Below are 20,547 nucleotides of genomic sequence, written 5' to 3'. Positions count from 1 at the left end.
CTATTTACAAGAAGTACGTCTGGACACTATTTACAAGAAGTACGTCTGGACACTATTTACAAGAAGTACGTCTGGACACTATTTACAAGAAGAACGTCTGGACACTATTTACAAGAAGTACGTCTGGACACTAGTTACAAGAAGTACGTCTGGACACTATTTACAAGAAGTACGTCTGGACACTATTTACAAGAAGAACGTCTGGACACTATTTACAAGAAGTACCTCTGGACACTATTTACAAGAAGTACATCTGGACACTATTTACAAGAAGTACGTCTGGAGACTATGTATAAGAAGTACGTCTGGACACTGATACAAGAAGTACGTCTGGACACTATTTACAAGAAGAACGTCTGGACACTATTTACAAGAAGTACATCTGGACACTATTTACAAGAAGAACGTCTGGACACTATTTACAAGAAGTACATCTGGACACTATTTACAAGAACAACGTCTGGACACTATTTACAAGAAGTACGTCTGGACACTATTTACAAGAAGAACGTCTGGACACTATTTACAAGAAGTACCTCTGGACACTATTTACAAGAAGTACATCTGGACACTATTTACAAGAAGTACGTCTGGAGACTATGTATAAGAAGTACGTCTGGACACTGATACAAGAAGTACGTCTGGACACTATTTACAAGAAGAACGTCTGGACACTATTTACAAGAAGTACATCTGGACACTATTTACAAGAAGAACGTCTGGACACTATTTACAAGAAGTACGTCTGGACACTATTTACAAGAAGTACATCTGGACACTGATACAAGAAGTACATCTGTACACTATTTACAAGAAGTACGTCTGGAGACTATGTATAAGAAGTACGTTTGGACACTGATACAAGAAGTACGTCTGGACACTGATACAAGAAGTACGTCTGGACACTATTTACAAGAAGTACTTCTGGACACTATTTATAAGAAGTACGTCTGGACACTATTTACAAGAAGTACGTCTGGACACTATTTACAAGAAGTACATCTGGACACTATTTACAAGAAGTACGTCTGGAGACTATGTATAAGAAGTACATCTGGACACTGATACAAGAAGTACGTCTGGACACTATTTACAAGAAGTACGTCTGGACACTATTTACAAGAAGTACGTCTGGACACTACAAGAAGTACGTCTGGACACTACAAGAAGTACGTCTGGACACTATTTATAAGAAGTACGTCTGGACACTATTTACAAGAAGTACGTCTGGACACTATTTACAAGAAGTACGTCTGGACACTATTTACAAGAAGTACGTCTGGACACTACAAGAAGTACATCTGGACACTGATACAAGAAGTACGTCTGGACACTATTTACAAGAAGTACGTCTGGACACTATTTACAAGAAGTACCTCTGGACACTATTTACAAGAAGTACATCTGGACACTATTTACAAGAAGTACGTCTGGACACTATTTACAAGAAGTACGTCTGGACACTATTTACAAGAAGTACGTCTGGACACTATTTACAAGAAGTACCTCTGGACACTATTTACAAGAAGTACATCTGGACACTATTTACAAGAAGTACGTCTGGACACTAGTTACAAGAAGTACGTCTGGACACTATTTACAAGAAGTACGTCTGGACATTATTTACAAGAAGTACATCTGGACACTATTTACAAGAAGTATGTCTGGAGACTATGTATAAGAAGTACATCTGGACATTGACACAAGAAGTACATCTGGACACTGATACAAGAAGTACGTCTGGACACTATTTACAAGAAGTACGTCTGGACACTATTTACAAGAAGTACGTCTGAAGACTATGTATAAGAAGTACATCTGGACACTATTTACAAAAAGTACGTCTGGAGACTATGTATAAGAAGTACATCTGGACACTGATACAAGAAGTACATCTGGACACTGATACAAGAAGTACGTCTGGACACTGATGCAAGAAGTAAGTCTAGACACTATTTACAAGAAGTACGTCTGGACACTATTTACAAGAAGTACGTCTGGACACTATTTACAAGAAGTACGTCTGGACACTATTTACAAGAAGAACGTCTGGACACTATTTACAAGAAGTACGTCTGGACACTACAAGAAGTACGTCTGGACACTATTTACAAGAAGTACATCTGGACACTATTTACAAGAAGTACCTCTGGACACTATTTATAAGAAGTACATTTGGACACTATTTACAAGAAGTACGTCTGGACACTATTTACAAGAAGTACGTCTGGAAACTATTTACAAGAAGTACGTCTGGACACTATTTACAAGAAGTACGTCTGGACACTAGTTACAAGAAGTACGTCTGGACACTATTTACAAGAAGTACGTCTGGACACTATTTACAAGAAGAACGTCTGGACACTATTTACAAGAAGTACGTCTGGACACTATTTACAAGAAGTACATCTGGAGACTATGTATAAGAAGTACATCTGGACACTGATACAAGAAGTACATCTGGACACTATTTACAAGAAGTACGTCTGGACACTATTTACAAGAAGTACGTCTGGAGACTATGTATAAGAAGTACATCTGGACACTATTTACAAGAAGTACGTCTGGAGACTATGTATAAGAAGTACATCTGGACACTGATACAAGAAGTACGTCTGGACACTATATACAAGAAGTACGTCTGGACACTATTTACAAGAAGTACGTCTGGAGACTATGTATAAGAAGTACATCTGGACACTGATACAAGAAGTACATCTGGACACTATTTACAAGAAGTACGTCTGGAGACTATGTATAAGAAGTACGTCTGGACACTGATACAAGAAGTACGTCTGGACACTGATACAAGAAGTACGTCTGGACACTATTTACAAGAAGTACGTCTGGACACTATTTATAAGAAGTACGTCTGGACACTATTTACAAGAAGTACGTCTGGACACTATTTACAAGAAGTACGTCTGGACACTATTTACAAGAAGTACGTCTGGAGACTATGTATAAGAAGTACATCTGGACACTGATACAAGAAGTACATCTGGACATTATTTACAAGAAGTACGTCTGGACACTATTTACAAGAAGTACGTCTGGAGACTATGTATAAGAAGTACATCTGGACACTGATACAAGAAGTACATCTGGACACTGATACAAGAAGTACGTCTGGACACTATATACAAGAAGTACGTCTGGACACTATTTACAAGAAGTACGTCTGGAGACTATGTATAAGAAGTACATCTGGACACTGATACAAGAAGTACATCTGGACACTATTTACAAGAAGTACGTCTGGAGACTATGTATAAGAAGTACGTCTGGACACTGATACAAGAAGTACGTCTGGACACTGATACAAGAAGTACGTCTGGACACTATTTACAAGAAGTACGTCTGGACACTATTTATAAGAAGTACGTCTGGACACTATTTACAAAAAGTACGTCTGGACACTATTTACAAGAAGTACGTCTGGACACTATTTACAAGAAGTACGTCTGGAGACTATGTATAAGAAGTACATCTGGACACTGATACAAGAAGTACGTCTGGACACTGATACAAGAAGTACGTCTGGACACTATTTACAAGAAGTACGTCTGGACACTATTTACAAGAAGTACGTCTGGACACTATTTACAAGAAGTACGTCTGGACACTACAAGAAGTACGTCTGGACACTACAAGAAGTACGTCTGGACACTATTTACAAGAAGTACGTCTGGAGACTATGTATAAGAAGTACATCTGGACACTGATGCAAGAAGTACATCTGGACACTGATACAAGAAGTACGTCTGGACACTATATACAAGAAGTACGTCTGGACACTATTTACAAGAAGTACGTCTGGAGACTATGTATAAGAAGTACATCTGGACACTGATACAAGAAGTACATCTGGACACTATTTACAAGAAGAACGTCTGGACACTATTTACAAGAAGTACGTCTGGACACTACAAGAAGTACGTCTGGACACTATTTACAAGAAGTACATCTGGACACTATTTACAAGAAGTACCTCTGGACACTATTTATAAGAAGTACATTTGGACACTATTTACAAGAAGTACGTCTGGACACTATTTACAAGAAGTACGTCTGGAAACTATTTACAAGAAGTACGTCTGGACACTATTTACAAGAAGTACGTCTGGACACTAGTTACAAGAAGTACGTCTGGACACTATTTACAAGAAGTACGTCTGGACACTATTTACAAGAAGAACGTCTGGACACTATTTACAAGAAGTACGTCTGGACACTATTTACAAGAAGTACATCTGGAGACTATGTATAAGAAGTACATCTGGACACTGATACAAGAAGTACATCTGGACACTATTTACAAGAAGTACGTCTGGACACTATTTACAAGAAGTACGTCTGGAGACTATGTATAAGAAGTACATCTGGACACTATTTACAAGAAGTACGTCTGGAGACTATGTATAAGAAGTACATCTGGACACTGATACAAGAAGTACGTCTGGACACTATATACAAGAAGTACGTCTGGACACTATTTACAAGAAGTACGTCTGGAGACTATGTATAAGAAGTACATCTGGACACTGATACAAGAAGTACATCTGGACACTATTTACAAGAAGTACGTCTGGAGACTATGTATAAGAAGTACGTCTGGACACTGATACAAGAAGTACGTCTGGACACTGATACAAGAAGTACGTCTGGACACTATTTACAAGAAGTACGTCTGGACACTATTTATAAGAAGTACGTCTGGACACTATTTACAAGAAGTACGTCTGGACACTATTTACAAGAAGTACGTCTGGACACTATTTACAAGAAGTACGTCTGGAGACTATGTATAAGAAGTACATCTGGACACTGATACAAGAAGTACATCTGGACATTATTTACAAGAAGTACGTCTGGACACTATTTACAAGAAGTACGTCTGGAGACTATGTATAAGAAGTACATCTGGACACTGATACAAGAAGTACATCTGGACACTGATACAAGAAGTACGTCTGGACACTATATACAAGAAGTACGTCTGGACACTATTTACAAGAAGTACGTCTGGAGACTATGTATAAGAAGTACATCTGGACACTGATACAAGAAGTACATCTGGACACTATTTACAAGAAGTACGTCTGGAGACTATGTATAAGAAGTACGTCTGGACACTGATACAAGAAGTACGTCTGGACACTGATACAAGAAGTACGTCTGGACACTATTTACAAGAAGTACGTCTGGACACTATTTATAAGAAGTACGTCTGGACACTATTTACAAAAAGTACGTCTGGACACTATTTACAAGAAGTACGTCTGGACACTATTTACAAGAAGTACGTCTGGAGACTATGTATAAGAAGTACATCTGGACACTGATACAAGAAGTACGTCTGGACACTGATACAAGAAGTACGTCTGGACACTATTTACAAGAAGTACGTCTGGACACTATTTACAAGAAGTACGTCTGGACACTATTTACAAGAAGTACGTCTGGACACTACAAGAAGTACGTCTGGACACTACAAGAAGTACGTCTGGACACTATTTACAAGAAGTACGTCTGGAGACTATGTATAAGAAGTACATCTGGACACTGATGCAAGAAGTACATCTGGACACTGATACAAGAAGTACGTCTGGACACTATATACAAGAAGTACGTCTGGACACTATTTACAAGAAGTACGTCTGGAGACTATGTATAAGAAGTACATCTGGACACTGATACAAGAAGTACATCTGGACACTGATACAAGAAGTACGTCTGGACACTATATACAAGAAGTACGTTTGGACACTATTTACAAGAAGTACGTCTGGAGACTATGTATAAGAAGTACGTCTGGACACTGATACAAGAAGTACGTCTGGACACTGATACAAGAAGTACGTCTGGACACTATTTACAAGAAGTACATCTGGACACTGATACAAGAAGTACATCTGGACACTATTTACAAGAAGTACGTCTGGAGACTATGTATAAGAAGTACGTCTGGACACTGATACAAGTAGTACGTCCGGACACTATTTACAAGAAGAACGTCTGGACACTATTTACAAGAAGTACGTCTGGACACTACAAGAAGTACCTCTGGACACTATTTACGAGAAGTACGTCTGGACACTATTTACAAGAAGTACGTCCGGACACTATTTACAAGAAGAACGTCTGGACACTATTTACAAGAAGTACGTCTGGACACTACAAGAAGTACCTCTGGACACTGATGCAAGAAGTACGTCTGGACACTATTTGCAAGAAGTACGTCTGGACACTGATACAAGAAGTACGTCTGGACACTATTTGCAAGAAGTACGTCTGGACACGATTTACAAGAAGTACATCTGGACACGATTTACAAGAAGTACATCTGGACACTGATACAAGAAGTACGTCTGGACACTATTTGCAAGAAGTACGTCTGGACACGATTTACAAGAAGTACATCTGGACACTGATACAAGAAGTACGTCTGGACACTATTTACAAGAAGTACGTCTGGAGACTATGTATAAGAAGTACATCTGGACACTATTTACAAGAAGAACGTCTGGACACTATTTACAAGAAGTACGTCTGGACACTACAAGAAGTACGTCTGGACACTATTTACAAGAAGTACGTCTGGACACTATTTACAAGAAGTACGTCTGGACACTATTTACAAGAAGAACGTCTGGACACTATTTACAAGAAGTACGTCTGGACACTAGTTACAAGAAGTACGTCTGGACACTATTTACAAGAAGTACGTCTGGACACTATTTACAAGAAGAACGTCTGGACACTATTTACAAGAAGTACCTCTGGACACTATTTACAAGAAGTACATCTGGACACTATTTACAAGAAGTACGTCTGGAGACTATGTATAAGAAGTACGTCTGGACACTGATACAAGAAGTACGTCTGGACACTATTTACAAGAAGAACGTCTGGACACTATTTACAAGAAGTACATCTGGACACTATTTACAAGAAGAACGTCTGGACACTATTTACAAGAAGTACATCTGGACACTATTTACAAGAAGAACGTCTGGACACTATTTACAAGAAGTACATCTGGACACTATTTACAAGAACAACGTCTGGACACTATTTACAAGAAGTACGTCTGGACACTATTTACAAGAAGAACGTCTGGACACTATTTACAAGAAGTACATCTGGACACTATTTACAAGAAGTACATCTGGACACTATTTACAAGAAGTACGTCTGGAGACTATGTATAAGAAGTACGTCTGGACACTGATACAAGAAGTACGTCTGGACACTATTTACAAGAAGTACGTCTGGACACTATTTACAAGAAGTACGTCTGGACACTATTTACAAGAAGTACGTCTGGACACTATTTACAAGAAGAACGTCTGGACACTATTTACAAGAAGTACGTCTGGACACTACAAGAAGTACGTCTGGACACTATTTACAAGAAGTACATCTGGACACTATTTACAAGAAGTACCTCTGGACACTATTTATAAGAAGTACATTTGGACACTATTTACAAGAAGTACGTCTGGACACTATTTACAAGAAGTACGTCTGGAAACTATTTACAAGAAGTACGTCTGGACACTATTTACAAGAAGTACGTCTGGACACTAGTTACAAGAAGTACGTCTGGACACTATTTACAAGAAGTACGTCTGGACACTATTTACAAGAAGAACGTCTGGACACTATTTACAAGAAGTACGTCTGGACACTATTTACAAGAAGTACATCTGGAGACTATGTATAAGAAGTACATCTGGACACTGATACAAGAAGTACATCTGGACACTATTTACAAGAAGTACGTCTGGACACTATTTACAAGAAGTACGTCTGGAGACTATGTATAAGAAGTACATCTGGACACTATTTACAAGAAGTACGTCTGGAGACTATGTATAAGAAGTACATCTGGACACTGATACAAGAAGTACGTCTGGACACTATATACAAGAAGTACGTCTGGACACTATTTACAAGAAGTACGTCTGGAGACTATGTATAAGAAGTACATCTGGACACTGATACAAGAAGTACATCTGGACACTATTTACAAGAAGTACGTCTGGAGACTATGTATAAGAAGTACGTCTGGACACTGATACAAGAAGTACGTCTGGACACTGATACAAGAAGTACGTCTGGACACTATTTACAAGAAGTACGTCTGGACACTATTTATAAGAAGTACGTCTGGACACTATTTACAAGAAGTACGTCTGGACACTATTTACAAGAAGTACGTCTGGACACTATTTACAAGAAGTACGTCTGGAGACTATGTATAAGAAGTACATCTGGACACTGATACAAGAAGTACATCTGGACATTATTTACAAGAAGTACGTCTGGACACTATTTACAAGAAGTACGTCTGGAGACTATGTATAAGAAGTACATCTGGACACTGATACAAGAAGTACATCTGGACACTGATACAAGAAGTACGTCTGGACACTATATACAAGAAGTACGTCTGGACACTATTTACAAGAAGTACGTCTGGAGACTATGTATAAGAAGTACATCTGGACACTGATACAAGAAGTACATCTGGACACTATTTACAAGAAGTACGTCTGGAGACTATGTATAAGAAGTACGTCTGGACACTGATACAAGAAGTACGTCTGGACACTGATACAAGAAGTACGTCTGGACACTATTTACAAGAAGTACGTCTGGACACTATTTATAAGAAGTACGTCTGGACACTATTTCCAAAAAGTACGTCTGGACACTATTTACAAGAAGTACGTCTGGACACTATTTACAAGAAGTACGTCTGGAGACTATGTATAAGAAGTACATCTGGACACTGATACAAGAAGTACGTCTGGACACTGATACAAGAAGTACGTCTGGACACTATTTACAAGAAGTACGTCTGGACACTATTTACAAGAAGTACGTCTGGACACTATTTACAAGAAGTACGTCTGGACACTACAAGAAGTACGTCTGGACACTACAAGAAGTACGTCTGGACACTATTTACAAGAAGTACGTCTGGAGACTATGTATAAGAAGTACATCTGGACACTGATGCAAGAAGTACATCTGGACACTGATACAAGAAGTACGTCTGGACACTATATACAAGAAGTACGTCTGGACACTATTTACAAGAAGTACGTCTGGAGACTATGTATAAGAAGTACATCTGGACACTGATACAAGAAGTACATCTGGACACTGATACAAGAAGTACGTCTGGACACTATATACAAGAAGTACGTTTGGACACTATTTACAAGAAGTACGTCTGGAGACTATGTATAAGAAGTACGTCTGGACACTGATACAAGAAGTACGTCTGGACACTGATACAAGAAGTACGTCTGGACACTATTTACAAGAAGTACATCTGGACACTGATACAAGAAGTACATCTGGACACTATTTACAAGAAGTACGTCTGGAGACTATGTATAAGAAGTACGTCTGGACACTGATACAAGAAGTACGTCTGGACACTGATACAAGAAGTACGTCTGGACACTATTTACAAGAAGTATGTCTGGACACTATTTATAAGAAGTACGTCTGGACACTATTTACAAGAAGTACGTCTGGACACTATTTACAAGAAGTACGTCTGGACACTATTTACAAGAAGTACGTCTGGAGACTATGTATAAGAAGTACATCTGGACACTGATACAAGAAGTACGTCTGGACACTGATACAAGAAGTACGTCTGGACACTATTTACAAGAAGTACGTCTGGACACTATTTACAAGAAGTACGTCTGGACACTATTTACAAGAAGTACGTCTGGACACTATTTACAAGAAGTACGTCTGGACACTACAAGAAGTACGTCTGGACACTACAAGAAGTACGTCTGGACACTATTTACAAGAAGTACGTCTGGACACTATTTACAAGAAGTACGTCTGGACACTATTTACAAGAAGTACGTCTGGACACTACAAGAAGTACGTCTGGACACTATTTACAAGAAGTACATCTGGACACTGATACAAGAAGTACGTCTGGACACTATTTACAAGAAGTACGTCTGGACACTATTTACAAGAAGTACGTCTGGACACTATTTACAAGAAGTACGTCTGGACACTATTTACAAGAAGTACATCTGGACACTATTTACAAGAAGTACGTCTGGACACTATTTACAAGTAGTACGTCCGGACACTATTTACAAGAAGAACGTCTGGACACTATTTACAAGAAGTACGTCTGGACACTACAAGAAGTACCTCTGGACACTATTTACGAGAAGTACGTCTGGACACTATTTACAAGAAGTACGTCCGGACACTATTTACAAGAAGAACGTCTGGACACTATTTACAAGAAGTACGTCTGGACACTACAAGAAGTACCTCTGGACACTGATGCAAGAAGTATGTCTGGACACGATTTACAAGAAGTACATCTGGACACTGATACAAGAAGTACGTCTGGACACTATTTGCAAGAAGTACGTCTGGACACGATTTACAAGAAGTACATCTGGACACTGATACAAGAAGTACGTCTGGACACTATTTACAAGAAGTACGTCTGGAGACTATGTATAAGAAGTACATCTGGACACTATTTACAAGAAGAACGTCTGGACACTATTTACAAGAAGTACGTCTGGACACTACAAGAAGTACGTCTGGACACTATTTACAAGAAGTACGTCTGGACACTATTTACAAGAAGTACGTCTGGACACTATTTACAAGAAGAACGTCTGGACACTATTTACAAGAAGTACGTCTGGACACTAGTTACAAGAAGTACGTCTGGACACTATTTACAAGAAGTACGTCTGGACACTATTTACAAGAAGAACGTCTGGACACTATTTACAAGAAGTACCTCTGGACACTATTTACAAGAAGTACATCTGGACACTATTTACAAGAAGTACGTCTGGAGACTATGTATAAGAAGTACGTCTGGACACTGATACAAGAAGTACGTCTGGACACTATTTACAAGAAGAACGTCTGGACACTATTTACAAGAAGTACATCTGGACACTATTTACAAGAAGAACGTCTGGACACTATTTACAAGAAGTACATCTGGACACTATTTACAAGAAGAACGTCTGGACACTATTTACAAGAAGTACATCTGGACACTATTTACAAGAACAACGTCTGGACACTATTTACAAGAAGTACGTCTGGACACTATTTACAAGAAGAACGTCTGGACACTATTTACAAGAAGTACATCTGGACACTATTTACAAGAAGTACATCTGGACACTATTTACAAGAAGTACGTCTGGAGACTATGTATAAGAAGTACGTCTGGACACTGATACAAGAAGTACGTCTGGACACTATTTACAAGAAGTACGTCTGGACACTATTTACAAGAAGTACGTCTGGAGACTATGTATAAGAAGTACATCTGGACACTATTTACAAGAAGTACGTCTGGAGACTATGTATAAGAAGAACATCTGGACACTGATACAAGAAGTACATCTGGTCACTGATACAAGAAGTACGTCTGGACACTATTTACAAGAAGTACGTCTGGAAACTATTTACAAGAAGTACGTCTGGACACTATTTACAAGAAGAACGTCTGGACACTATTTACAAAAAGTACATCTGGACACTATTTACAAGAAGTACATCTGGACACTATTTACAAGAAGTACGTCTGGAGACTATGTATAAGAAGTACGTCTGGACACTGATACAAGATATACGTCTGGACACTATTTACAAGAAGAACGTCTGGACACTATTTACAAGAAGTACATCTGGACACTATTTACAAGAAGAACGTCTGGACACTATTTACAAGAAGTACGTCTGGACACTATTTACAAGAAGAACGTCTGGACACTATTTACAAGAAGTACATCTGGACACTATTTACAAGAAGTACATCTGGACACTATTTACAAGAAGTACGTCTGGAGACTATGTATAAGAAGTACGTCTGGACACTGATACAAGAAGTACGTCTGGACACTATTTACAAGAAGTACGTCTGGACACTATTTACAAGAAGTACGTCTGGAGACTATGTATAAGAAGTACATCTGGACACTATTTACAAGAAGTACGTCTGGAGACTATGTATAAGAAGTACATCTGGACACTATTTACAAAAAGTACGTCTGGACACTATTTACAAGAAGTACGTCTGGACACTATTTACAAGAAGTACGTCTGGACACTATTTACAAGTAGTACGTCTGGAGACTATGTATAATAAGTACATCTGGACAGTGATACAAGAAGTACGTCTGGAGACTGATACAAGAAGTACGTCTGGACACTATTTACAAGAAGTACGTATGGACACTACAAGAAGTACGTCTGGACACTATTTACAAGAAGTACGTCTGGACACTATTTACAAGAAGTACGTCTGGACACTTCAAGAAGTACCTCTGGACACTATTTACAAGAAGTACGTCTTGACACTATTTACAAGAAGTACGTCTGGAGACTATGTATAAGAAGTACATCTGGACACTGATACAAGAAGTACGTCTGGAGACTATGTATACGAAGTACATCTGGACACTGATACAAGAAGTACGTCTGGACACTATTTACAAGAAGTACGTCTGGACACTATTTACAAGAAGTACATCTGGACATTGATACAAGAAGTACGTCTGGACACTATTTACAAGAAGTACATCTGGACACTGATACAAGAAGTACGTCTGGACACTATTTACAAGAAGTACGTCTGGAGACTATGTATAAGAAGTACATCTGGACACTATTTACAAGAAGTACGTCTGGAGACTATGTATAAGAAGTACATCTGGATAGTGATACAAGAAGTACGTCTGGACACTATTTACAAGAAGTACGTCTGGACACTATTTACAAGAAGTACATCTGGACACTGATACAAGAAGTACGTCTGGACACTATTTACAAGAAGTACGTCTGGAGACTATGTATAAGAAGTACATCTGGACACTATTTACAAGAAGTACGTCTGGAGACTATGTATAAGAAGTACATCTGGACACTGATACAAGAAGTACGTCTGGACACTATTTACAAGAAGTACGTCTGGACACTATTTACAAGAAGTACGTCTGGACACTATTTACAAGAAGTACGTCTGGAGACTATGTATAAGAAGTACATCTGGACACTATTTACAAGAAGTACGTCTGGAGACTATGTAGAAGAAGTACATCTGGACACTGATACAAGAAGTACATCTGGACACTGACACAAGAAGTACGTCTGGACACTATTTACAAGAAGTACGTCTGGACACTATTTACAAGAAGTACATCTGGACATTGATACAAGAAGTACGTCTGGACACTATTTACAAGAAGTACGTCTGGACACTATTTACAAGAAGTACATCTGGACACTGATACAAGAAGTACGTCTGGACACTATTTACAAGAAGTACGTCTGGACACTATTTACAAGAAGTACATCTGGACATTGATACAAGAAGTACGTCTGGACACTATTTACAAGAAGTACATCTGGACACTGATACAAGAAGTACGTCTGGACACTATTTACAAGAAGTACGTCTGGAGACTATGTATAAGAAGTACATCTGGACACTATTTACAAGAAGTACGTCTGGAGACTATGTATAAGAAGTACGTCTGGACACTGATACAAGAAGTACGTCTGGACACTATTTACAAGAAGTACGTCCGGACACTATTTACAAGAAGAACGTCTGGACACTATTTACAAGAAGTACGTCTGGACACTACAAGAAGTACCTCTGGACACTATTTACAAGAAGTACGTCTGGACACTATTTACAAGAAGTACGTCTGGACACTATTTACAAGAAGAACGTCTGGACACTATTTACAAGAAGTACGTCTGGACACTACAAGAAGTACCTCTGGACACTATTTACAAGAAGTACGTCTGGACACTATTTACAAGTAGTACGTCCGGACACTATTTACAAGAAGAACGTCTGGACACTATTTACAAGAAGTACGTCTGGACACTACAAGAAGTACCTCTGGACACTATTTACGAGAAGTACGTCTGGACACTATTTACAAGAAGTACGTCCGGACACTATTTACAAGAAGAACGTCTGGACACTATTTACAAGAAGTACGTCTGGACACTACAAGAAGTACCTCTGGACACTGATGCAAGAAGTACGTCTGGACACGATTTACAAGAAGTACATCTGGACACTGATACAAGAAGTACGTCTGGACACTATTTGCAAGAAGTACGTCTGGACACGATTTACAAGAAGTACATCTGGACACTGATACAAGAAGTACGTCTGGACACTATTTACAAGAAGTACGTCTGGAGACTATGTATAAGAAGTACATCTGGACACTATTTACAAGAAGAACGTCTGGACACTATTTACAAGAAGTACGTCTGGACACTACAAGAAGTACGTCTGGACACTATTTACAAGAAGTACGTCTGGACACTATTTACAAGAAGTACGTCTGGACACTATTTACAAGAAGTACGTCTGGACACTATTTACAAGAAGAACGTCTGGACACTATTTACAAGAAGTACGTCTGGACACTAATTACAAGAAGTACGTCTGGACACTATTTACAAGAAGTACGTCTGGACACTATTTACAAGAAGAACGTCTGGACACTATTTACAAGAAGTACCTCTGGACACTATTTACAAGAAGTACATCTGGACACTATTTACAAGAAGTACGTCTGGAGACTATGTATAAGAAGTACGTCTGGACACTGATACAAGAAGTACGTCTGGACACTATTTACAAGAAGAACGTCTGGACACTATTTACAAGAAGTACATCTGGACACTATTTACAAGAAGAACGTCTGGACACTATTTACAAGAAGTACATCTGGACACTATTTACAAGAAGAACGTCTGGACACTATTTACAAGAAGTACATCTGGACACTATTTACAAGAACAACGTCTGGACACTATTTACAAGAAGTACGTCTGGACACTATTTACAAGAAGAACGTCTGGACACTATTTACAAGAAGTACCTCTGGACACTATTTACAAGAAGTACATCTGGACACTATTTACAAGAAGTACGTCTGGAGACTATGTATAAGAAGTACGTCTGGACACTGATACAAGAAGTACGTCTGGACACTATTTACAAGAAGAACGTCTGGACACTATTTACAAGAAGTACATCTGGACACTATTTACAAGAAGAACGTCTGGACACTATTTACAAGAAGTACGTCTGGACACTATTTACAAGAAGTACATCTGGACACTGATACAAGAAGTACATCTGTACACTATTTACAAGAAGTACGTCTGGAGACTATGTATAAGAAGTACGTTTGGACACTGATACAAGAAGTACGTCTGGACACTGATACAAGAAGTACGTCTGGACACTATTTACAAGAAGTACTTCTGGACACTATTTATAAGAAGTACGTCTGGACACTATTTACAAGAAGTACGTCTGGACACTATTTACAAGAAGTACATCTGGACACTATTTACAAGAAGTACGTCTGGAGACTATGTATAAGAAGTACATCTGGACACTGATACAAGAAGTACGTCTGGACACTATTTACAAGAAGTACGTCTGGACACTATTTACAAGAAGTACGTCTGGACACTACAAGAAGTACGTCTGGACACTACAAGAAGTACGTCTGGACACTATTTATAAGAAGTACGTCTGGACACTATTTACAAGAAGTACGTCTGGACACTATTTACAAGAAGTACGTCTGGACACTACAAGAAGTACATCTGGACACTGATACAAGAAGTACGTCTGGACACTATTTACAAGAAGTACGTCTGGACACTATTTACAAGAAGTACCTCTGGACACTATTTACAAGAAGTACATCTGGACACTATTTACAAGAAGTACGTCTGGACACTATTTACAAGAAGTACGTCTGGACACTATTTACAAGAAGTACGTCTGGACACTATTTACAAGAAGTACCTCTGGACACTATTTACAAGAAGTACATCTGGACACTATTTACAAGAAGTACGTCTGGACACTAGTTAAAAGAAGTACGTCTGGACACTATTTACAAGAAGTACGTCTGGACATTATTTACAAGAAGTACATCTGGACACTATTTACAAGAAGTATGTCTGGAGACTATGTATAAGAAGTACATCTGGACATTGACACAAGAAGTACATCTGGACACTGATACAAGAAGTACGTCTGGACACTATTTACAAGAAGTACGTCTGGACACTATTTACAAGAAGTACGTCTGAAGACTATGTATAAGAAGTACATCTGGACACTATTTACAAAAAGTACGTCTGGAGACTATGTATAAGAAGTACATCTGGACACTGATACAAGAAGTACATCTGGACACTGATACAAGAAGTACGTCTGGACACTGATGCAAGAAGTAAGTCTAGACACTATTTACAAGAAGTACGTCTGGACACTATTTACAAGAAGTACGTCTGGACACTATTTACAAGAAGTACGTCTGGACACTATTTACAAGAAGAACGTCTGGACACTATTTACAAGAAGTACGTCTGGACACTACAAGAAGTACGTCTGGACACTATTTACAAGAAGTACATCTGGACACTATTTACAAGAAGTACCTCTGGACACTATTTATAAGAAGTACATTTGGACACTATTTACAAGAAGTACGTCTGGACACTATTTACAAGAAGTACGTCTGGAAACTATTTACAAGAAGTACGTCTGGACACTATTTACAAGAAGTACGTCTGGACACTAGTTACAAGAAGTACGTCTGGACACTATTTACAAGAAGTACGTCTGGACACTATTTACAAGAAGAACGTCTGGACACTATTTACAAGAAGTACGTCTGGACACTATTTACAAGAAGTACATCTGGAGACTATGTATAAGAAGTACATCTGGACACTGATACAAGAAGTACATCTGGACACTATTTACAAGAAGTACGTCTGGACACTATTTACAAGAAGTACGTCTGGAGACTATGTATAAGAAGTACATCTGGACACTATTTACAAGAAGTACGTCTGGAGACTATGTATAAGAAGTACATCTGGACACTGATACAAGAAGTACGTCTGGACACTATATACAAGAAGTACGTCTGGACACTATTTACAAGAAGTACGTCTGGAGACTATGTATAAGAAGTACATCTGGACACTGATACAAGAAGTACATCTGGACACTATTTACAAGAAGTACGTCTGGAGACTATGTATAAGAAGTACGTCTGGACACTGATACAAGAAGTACGTCTGGACACTGATACAAGAAGTACGTCTGGACACTATTTACAAGAAGTACGTCTGGACACTATTTATAAGAAGTACGTCTGGACACTATTTACAAGAAGTACGTCTGGACACTATTTACAAGAAGTACGTCTGGACACTATTTACAAGAAGTACGTCTGGAGACTATGTATAAGAAGTACATCTGGACACTGATACAAGAAGTACATCTGGACATTATTTACAAGAAGTACGTCTGGACACTATTTACAAGAAGTACGTCTGGAGACTATGTATAAGAAGTACATCTGGACACTGATACAAGAAGTACATCTGGACACTGATACAAGAAGTACGTCTGGACACTATATACAAGAAGTACGTCTGGACACTATTTACAAGAAGTACGTCTGGAGACTATGTATAAGAAGTACATCTGGACACTGATACAAGAAGTACATCTGGACACTATTTACAAGAAGTACGTCTGGAGACTATGTATAAGAAGTACGTCTGGACACTGATACAAGAAGTACGTCTGGACACTATTTACAAGAAGTACGTCTGGACACTATTTATAAGAAGTACGTCTGGACACTATTTACAAAAAGTACGTCTGGACACTATTTACAAGAAGTACGTCTGGACACTATTTACAAGAAGTACGTCTGGAGACTATGTATAAGAAGTACATCTGGACACTGATACAAGAAGTACGTCTGGACACTGATACAAGAAGTACGTCTGGACACTATTTACAAGAAGTACGTCTGGACACTATTTACAAGAAGTACGTCTGGACACTATTTACAAGAAGTACGTCTGGACACTACAAGAAGTACGTCTGGACACTACAAGAAGTACGTCTGGACACTATTTACAAGAAGTACGTCTGGAGACTATGTATAAGAAGTACATCTGGACACTGATGCAAGAAGTACATCTGGACACTGATACAAGAAGTACGTCTGGACACTATATACAAGAAGTACGTCTGGACACTATTTACAAGAAGTACGTCTGGAGACTATGTATAAGAAGTACATCTGGACACTGATACAAGAAGTACATCTGGACACTGATACAAGAAGTACGTCTGGACACTATATACAAGAAGTACGTTTGGACACTATTTACAAGAAGTACGTCTGGAGACTATGTATAAGAAGTACGTCTGGACACTGATACAAGAAGTACGTCTGGACACTGATACAAGAAGTACGTCTGGACACTATTTACAAGAAGTACGTCTGGAGACTATGTATAAGAAGTACGTCTGGACACTGATACAAGAAGTACGTCTGGACACTGATACAAGAAGTACGTCTGGACACTATTTACAAGAAGTATGTCTGGACACTATTTATAAGAAGTACGTCTGGACACTATTTACAAGAAGTACGTCTGGACACTATTTACAAGAAGTACGTCTGGACACTATTTACAAGAAGTACGTCTGGACACTATTTACAAGAAGTACGTCTGGACACTATTTACAAGAAGTACGTCTGGAGACTATGTATAAGAAGTACATCTGGACACTGATACAAGAAGTACGTCTGGACACTGATACAAGAAGTACGTCTGGACACTATTTACAAGAAGTACGTCTGGACACTATTTACAAGAAGTACGTCTGGACACTATTTACAAGAAGTACGTCTGGACACTATTTACAAGAAGTACGTCTGGACACTACAAGAAGTACGTCTGGACACTACAAGAAGTACGTCTGGACACTATTTACAAGAAGTACGTCTGGACACTATTTACAAGAAGTACGTCTGGACACTATTTACAAGAAGTACGTCTGGACACTACAAGAAGTACGTCTGGACACTATTTACAAGAAGTACATCTGGACACTGATACAAGAAGTACGTCTGGACACTATTTACAAGAAGTACGTCTGGACACTATTTACAAGAAGTACGTCTGGACACTATTTACAAGAAGTACATCTGGACACTATTTACAAGAAGTACGTCTGGACACTATTTACAAGAAGTACGTCTGGACACTATTTACAAGAAGTACATCTGGACACTATTTACAAGAAGTACGTCTGGACACTATTTACAAGAAGTACATCTGGACACTGATACAAGAAGTAAACCAAACTGCTGCCTGGTTCCACTGAAGGACACGTCTCAAAAAGAAGGTTTCCTATTCAAACTAAACATCTGTTGTAAACATGGATGTGAATGAATTTGAATACTTTTATCAGTTGTCCACATCAGGAGTGAAAACAGTTTTTAAAGAGAGAGAGAACTGGATGTGTCCTGAAACAAGTTTCCATTTGGCTTCAGGGATATTTTACATTTTGGCCACCAGGTAAATGAGAAAGCCTTTTGAAAGCCACTCTGTGCAGGATTTTAAATCTAAAGATCATATACTGAATTCATAGAACACAAAAAGCAGTTTTTTCAACAAGTATTCCAAATTTTACCTTAAATGGTCTCAAATAGATTTTATTTTTGTTACAATGACAATTTGCTCTTTTTCTATTGACACTTTTTAGAAACACTTAAATCCCATTCACTGAGTTATTGTTTCATGACGTATTGACATTGAGAAACATTTTGTGGCTTTTTCCAGTCAATTTTCATGAAAAACAATGTTAAAATTACTTTTATGTTGTAATAAAATCTGAATGAACAAAATTACATTTTCTCTAGAGTTTGATTCAGAATTTTTGTGTTCTAACTTTATTGGGAGTTTTTTCTCCAGTTAAGACCACTTATTTATACATTTCACCATTTTTGGGGTTTTTCATTTTTTTATTTAGATTCAAAATACATTTATCCTTTCAATCCTGAAAACAGCATGTATTTGACCTCAGGTGGGGGGGGGGCTGCAGGTTGGAGCTCCTCCCAGCTGCAGCACAGCTGATTGTTGTTGGGCTTTTTCACAACCTTGCTGATGACATCATCATTATAGGTACAGGTGTGATGAAGCCCCCCCCCCAGGACCCACTGTGGCTATCCCCCCCCCACCCTCCCCCAGGACCCACTGTGGCCACTCCTGCCTGACGGAAACAAGAACTGATTCCATGCTGGAAAACAGAAGCACCTTGTCTTCACTACTCTTTTCTTTTGGGTTGATTCTGTACAGATGATCTCATCAGGGAGCTTCAGGTGGTCTGGAGGAGGAGGGGGGGCTGGAGGAGGAGGGGGAGGGGGGGCTGGAGGAGGAGGGGGGGCTGGAGGAGGAGGGGCTGGTCTGGAGGAGGAGGGGGAGGGGGAGCTGGCCTGGAGGAGGAGGGGCTGGTCTGGAGGAGGAGGGGCTGGTCTGGAGGAGGAGGGGGAGGGGGGGCTGGTCTGGAGAAGGAGGGGCTGGTCTGGAGGAGGAGGGGGAGGGGGGGCTGGCCTGGAGGAGGAGGGG

This window comes from Blennius ocellaris (genome assembly GCF_963422515.1).
Source record: "Blennius ocellaris genome assembly, contig: SCAFFOLD_59, whole genome shotgun sequence".
NCBI classification, from domain to species: Eukaryota; Metazoa; Chordata; class Actinopteri; order Blenniiformes; family Blenniidae; genus Blennius; species Blennius ocellaris.
This window is presented reverse-complemented; position numbering follows the sequence as displayed.